This window comes from Olea europaea, unplaced genomic scaffold (assembly GCF_002742605.1).
Source record: "Olea europaea var. sylvestris unplaced genomic scaffold, O_europaea_v1 scaffold307, whole genome shotgun sequence".
Taxonomy (NCBI): Eukaryota; Viridiplantae; Streptophyta; class Magnoliopsida; order Lamiales; family Oleaceae; genus Olea; species Olea europaea.
In genome coordinates, this window is record NW_019249416.1 from 298,938 (window position 1) to 305,205 (window position 6,268).

Here is a 6,268-nt window from a genome sequence, read left to right on the forward strand (position 1 = left end):
TTATTTATTTCATATTTAATTACTCTATTTCGATTATTTATTTGAATAATATTTATTCGATTTTTCATTTTACTATTTCTTTAATTCATTATCTTAGTTCGTTAAGTAAAAAAATTATTGTTTTTTAAATTTATTCTTTAAATATTTCGTTAATTATGTATATTATTTATTTCGATTATTTATTTGAATAAAAATAATAATATTTATTCGATTTTTCGTTTTACAATTTCTTTAATTAATTATCTTAATTGGTTAGGTAAAAAAAATATTATTCAATTTAATTTATTCTTTAAATATTTCGTTAATCATGTGTTTTATCTATTTCATATTTAATTATTCTATTTCGATTATTTATTTCAATAATATTTATTCGATTTTTCCTTTTACTATTTTTTTAATTCATTATCTTAGTTCGTTAAGTAAAAAAATTATTTATTTCAAAATCCGGGTCGGTGTGTCTGGTAGTCGTAACGGACCACATGGTCCACTACGGTCCGTAATGGACCAGCAGCGACGGAGCCGCCAGAAAACTTCATTTCCGGCGAGCTCCGTCCCTTTTTTTCACTCTTTTTCAACATTTTAACCTCAAATTCGATATTTTCTTACATTTTAACCATAAAAACATGAATTTAACCCATTTTCATCTCCTAAACATTCAAACTTTCACAAATTCGAAGTAGTTATTTATAGAAAACATGTCTAACCTTCCAGAAAATGACGGTCTCCGGCGAATCGAGGTGGCTCTGGTCTTAGTCGAAGTTGGTGAGGTCCGGGCAGTCCGTAGGCGACGTCGACGGTCCGGGCAGATTTTTTCTTTTTTTTTCTCTTTTTTTTTCTCTCTATTTTCTCTTCTCTTCTTTCCTTGATGGGGGGTATTTTCGACCCTACACAAATAATAACATTTTCCCTCTTTTTTTTTTTTTTTTTTAAACTTGGTCAAATGCTATTTTGATAAACATACCGGGTGGGATAGCCATTGCCCACCATTTCCTCATTTTTTTGTTGCTTATACTTGAAAATCTTTTCCAAATGATTACATATGTAATTGTCTACTAATGGGTGATGGCAGATACTAGTAGCCCTCAATTCGTGATTGTACGTTCTATAACCTGTTCGACTTCAAGTGTTGTTTGTTAATCAGAAGCTAGTTGTAGGAGATTCAATCGTGTTTTTCAGGGGCCAAAAATGGGGATCTCTGTGTTAGGGTTCTGAGACCATGAATCTTCATCTGGGTGGAAAGGGTGTGGTATTTGGAGAAGATAAACTGTTTTGCCCATTTTTATTTAATTATTTTAATAAAATCTAAATTCATAATTTTACACCTCACTTATTTGTCAATTTGAGACAAATTTCTAATTTCATGGTTGACCAACGGAATAATGATTGATTCTGTTTAAAAGGACGTTTTTATTTATCAATTTTGATTAGATCAAAATAATATTTCACGTTATTGGCATCGTGATTGGGAACCTCATGGGTCTCACACAAAAGGAGAACTCGATGATTGTGATTTATCGATTAATTAATTTAACAAGCATTGGATAAAATAATTAATTGGGTTGCTTATTTATAGGCTTGAATTAATTAATTAATTCACGGACCAGATTTAATTAAATGGGTTAATTAAATTTGGACCGGGTGAGGCTAAGCCTGTTTGGGCTCATATGAATAAGTTATTAGGGTTTACAAATCCGTAAAGAAGATTCATTATTTTTGCTAGCACAAGAAGAAAATCTTAATCTTACAATCTTGTTCTTTGTGTGAATCATCGTTAGAGGCTGGACAATTGGACAATTGTGAATGGTAGATCAAGGTGCTGGAAAAAGAAAAAGCAAAAGAGTTTGCAGATCTCGTAAAAGGTACAATTTCTATCACATTTTCTATGTAAACACAAAGATGAATTTTTATGGGAATTGAAAATTGTTTTATTTTCGCTGCGCATGTTTAAGTAGATTCCCAACAGTGGGAAACTTGACAAGATTACCATATTTAGGGAAGGTGTTAATGAGTCACACTTCAACCAAGTTGTGAATATCGAACTTAATCAAAATTCTTATCTAATAATGGAATATTAAGAAACTCAGGATTCATTCTAAAAAGAACAATCAGTTAATTAGTTACGAGTGTCTAGACTGATGACAAAGATTAGTGCATGTAGTACATGTGATGAACTCGTACGTACTGAATGGGTGCAATATACAATTCAGTTTTAGTTGTTTATACTTGAAAATCTTTTCCAAATGATTACAAAGGTATTTGTCTAGTAACATAATATAATTTTTGTGATGTACGCGACCTTGTCAGAGTTTGATAAAAGTTGGGAAAATAGGAGGAGTTTATGTTGAAGCTCCATTGGAAGTCTTTGAAGACATCCCACAAGATAGACAAGCTCCACATCTTGTTTGGGTCAAGAGGATATTTGGCGATATTTTGGAAAAAAATTTCTGGGCTACAAAAGTTCTTTTCTTTGTTTGCTTCCGGAGAGGAAATACTGTGGCATTTATGGTCCTTGGAAGCTGAAAAACCTGGCTGACTTTGGTGCAGTTGATCAGTGCCTGGCTCCAATTAGGGTTAATTATCACGAATGTCCTATTAAATATAAATGCGCAGCTTGGTGGATTAAATTCTATGTTTGCCGTTTAGAAATCTTCTCTGCTCATGATATCGAAAATTCCCCCATAATTCTTGGAATGGATGTTACACACAAGTCCCTGGGTCAGTCTGATATCCCGTCAAATGCTGCCGTTGTTAGTTCAACGCAATGGCCATTGATACTCATTGTAGAGGTTCTGTGCACACTCAATCACTGAAGGTTGAAATGATAAAATCTCTGTTCAAACACTTATCACTGAAGATGATGGCATATTTAAAGAACTTATGCTCCATTTTAGTGTTTGGTTTGGACAAAGGATGCTTGACAAGCTTATCATATTCAGGGATGTATTAGCGAATCACAGTTCAACCAACTTCACAATATTGAACTCAATTAAATTATTGAGTCTTGCAAGTTTCTAAATGAAACATGGTCGATAAAATTTAAGGTGACTGTTGCAAAGGAAAACAATGACACGATTTTATTCAGCTTGGTTCTCCTATTAATGTGCAGCCAGGGACGTTAATAGATAGTTAATCTAATTTAAATAATGTTTTGTGTGATTTTTAAACCTTAACATGTAAGGCTTTGTAAACGCGTGGTTCTTAATATACTCTATTGTCGCTAGGAGAAGAAAGTTGCATCCTTGATTTTGAGATCCATGTGATTGTCTGTGGAAAAAAACATGGATTCTAGTCAGAATTCCATGTTAAATATAAGTCTTATAGGTATTAGGTAAGCAAACACTTGGTAAGTGATGTTCACCTAAAACTGAAATCAGTGTATTCAAAGACCTTATTTTCTGTAATGGTTGTGATTTGCCTAAAAAATAAAACTAGAGGATTGCATTAATGCATTTCATACGATCAATTAGAACGTGCAATCCATGTGCTATATTTATGTGACGATTTGCAATAATATTGTAGTAGAGTATTATTTGTCAGTTTATATTCCAAAGAAGCCTTATTTTTTATTTTTTTTATTTTTGTTGAAGAAGAAAGATGCTTAACTAATATTATAACTTTAATTTCTGCTAAAATTAACTCAAGTGCAAGCATTAATCTTTGTACTACAAAATTGACAAGTAATTACAGTTTGAATTAGAGCTAAATATATATATATATTTTTAAAAAAACTAATTAGTTATATGTGTCTTGAATGCCGACAGCGACTAAGTCGTGCAGTTCACGTGATGAACTCGCACTGAATACGTGCAACAATTTTTTTTTTTTTTTGTTGCTTATACTTGAAAATCTTTTCCAAATGATTACAGAGGTAATTGTTTAATAATGGGTGATGGCAGAAACTCGTAGCCCTCAATTCGTGATTGTACGTTCTATGACCTGTTTGACTTCAAGTGTTGTTTGTTAATCAGAAGCTAGTTGTAGGAGATTCAATCATGTTTTTCAGGGGCCGAAAATGGGGATCTCTGTGTTAGGATTCGGAAGGCCAAGAGGGATGGCAGCATCGTCGGCTATGAATCTTCATCTGGGAGGAAAGGGTGCAGGATTTGGAGAAGATAAATTTTTTTGCCCATTTTTATTTAATTATTTTAATAAAATGTAAATTCATAATTTTACCCCTCAATTTCAGACGAATTTCTAATTTCATGGTTGACCAGCGGATTAATGATGGATTCTGTCTAATGACTTTGGCTGTAGTCGAGTGAAAGGTTTGGGACTTCGGACGCAAGAATAAAAGATTTAGCTGTAGTTTGTAGCAAATTGAAAGGTTTGGGACCTCTGTTGTAATTTCCCCTTATATTAAGGTATCAAATGTTCATTCATAGAAGCAGAAGAATATAGTAATTTAGTTGTGTGTCTAGAGTGACGACAACAATTAGATCACATAGTTCACGTTGTGAACTCGTAATCGATGCGTGCGACATGCAATTCACTTTAGTGGTTTAAACAAAAAAAATATTTTCCAAAATTTATTACAAAGATACTCGTCTAATAATAAAATATACCTTCTCAAATCTTACAAAATTTATATATTCTGATACCATTTTCTAATTGTTGGTAAATGTTACTATTTTGTTCAGGAAATTAATTTCATTTACTTCTTCAATAGTTGAATATATAATATCTATTGTGATTTTCAGCGCTTAGCTGTTGCGCCTCTGTAATGCGTGATTCTAATAGCATTGTCACAAGGAGCAGAAAGTTGTGGACTTGATTTTAAGTATCTTTGTGATTGTATGTGGTAGGAGACATGGATTCTCGTTAGTGTGGTAATCCTGTTTTAGAAATACGTGTATTTTGTAGGTGTTTTAAAAGCAAATACTTGGTATATGGTTTTTCTAGTTGTTTCAAACTACAATAACTGTATTCAATGACTAGTTTCCTGGGTAATTTGGTAGTGGTATTGATTTTACAAACATATAAAACTATCAGATTGTTTTAAAGGGGAATATTCACAAGTTAGGTGTCAACTATATACAATTCAATTTTCAGGTGTCAAGTTTCAAAATGCAAAACTCAGGTATTAGCTAATTAATTTAATACATTTATTAGTTAAATATAATAATGTTAAAATTATACAATTAATGGTCACAAGTACATAATTATAGCTCACAAATTATTTACTGGTCACAGGTTATTTCGAGGTCACAAATTGAAAAATTTATAAGTCACAAACTATTTCATTGGTCACAGATAAAAAATATAGGTCACAGTTTATATATCGGTCACATATTTTCAAATTTGTTGGTCACAAATTATTTTTCAAACATAAATTATCAAATTTTAAGGTAATAGTTAAATAGTTGATCTTAGTTAAACCAAATAGTTGGTCACATACACCAAATAATGGGTTATATACCATCACCACCAACACTATCACCACAGCCACTGCCACCACGGTCACTTGCGACCACCCTCACCCCGTCACCATCGCCACCACCCGATCCAATCTACAACCAACAAAAACCACGACAACCATAGAACTCACCATATCATGTTTCGGTCCTTTTAAGTCTTGGTTGAAGTCCCCTTTTAGTAGGTATCATTTAGAAAAGATTTTCAAGTACAAGCAACTAAAATTGAAATGTATTCTGGACGCTCTAGTCAACATCACCTATCTAGACACTCATAAACTCATAACTAATTATCTATATATATATATATATATTTTTTAACAACAGCAATAGCCTATTGTTAAATCTATGAAATATTTAAACTTTTTCACAATCGTACGTTACAACATATATTGAAATATTGTTGTCAAATATCAATTGAGTTAAACAACAGAAGTATACATTTAATGACTAAAGCAGCAACATGCAAGTAGTGAATGTTGTTAATTGTAAGTTGCAAGAAGCCATTTTTCTTGAAGTGAATATAGATAATTAGTCGCCCCCCAGGGCACTTCTCCACTGGCAAAGGACGGACGCTGTCAAATCTGGCAGAGCAGAGGTCGTGAGTTAGAAACATGGGGCTCTTGGAAGGCAAGGGAACATTTGGAAGGCAAGGATTTATTCTTGGAAGGCAAGTGGGAACTTGGAAGGCAAGGATTATTCTTGGAAGGCAAGGTGCAACTTGGATTGGCTTGCTTGGCACTTTGTCAGACCAGGTGGGGAGCGCTCGGACCCTGGCCAGTTGGAGGCACATCCTGCGATTAACCGGACTGTGTGAAGAGGGGCCGGATCACAGACCCAAGGATTAGTCTAGAATA

At 33.3% G+C, this 6,268-nt stretch overlaps 1 pseudogene; it reads left to right on the forward strand.

Annotated features, from left to right (window-relative positions):
- The first annotated feature begins 695 nt into the window (after window positions 1–695).
- Window positions 696–3,130, forward strand: LOC111384995 (annotated as a pseudogene).
- The last annotated feature ends 3,138 nt before the right edge of the window (window positions 3,131–6,268 follow it).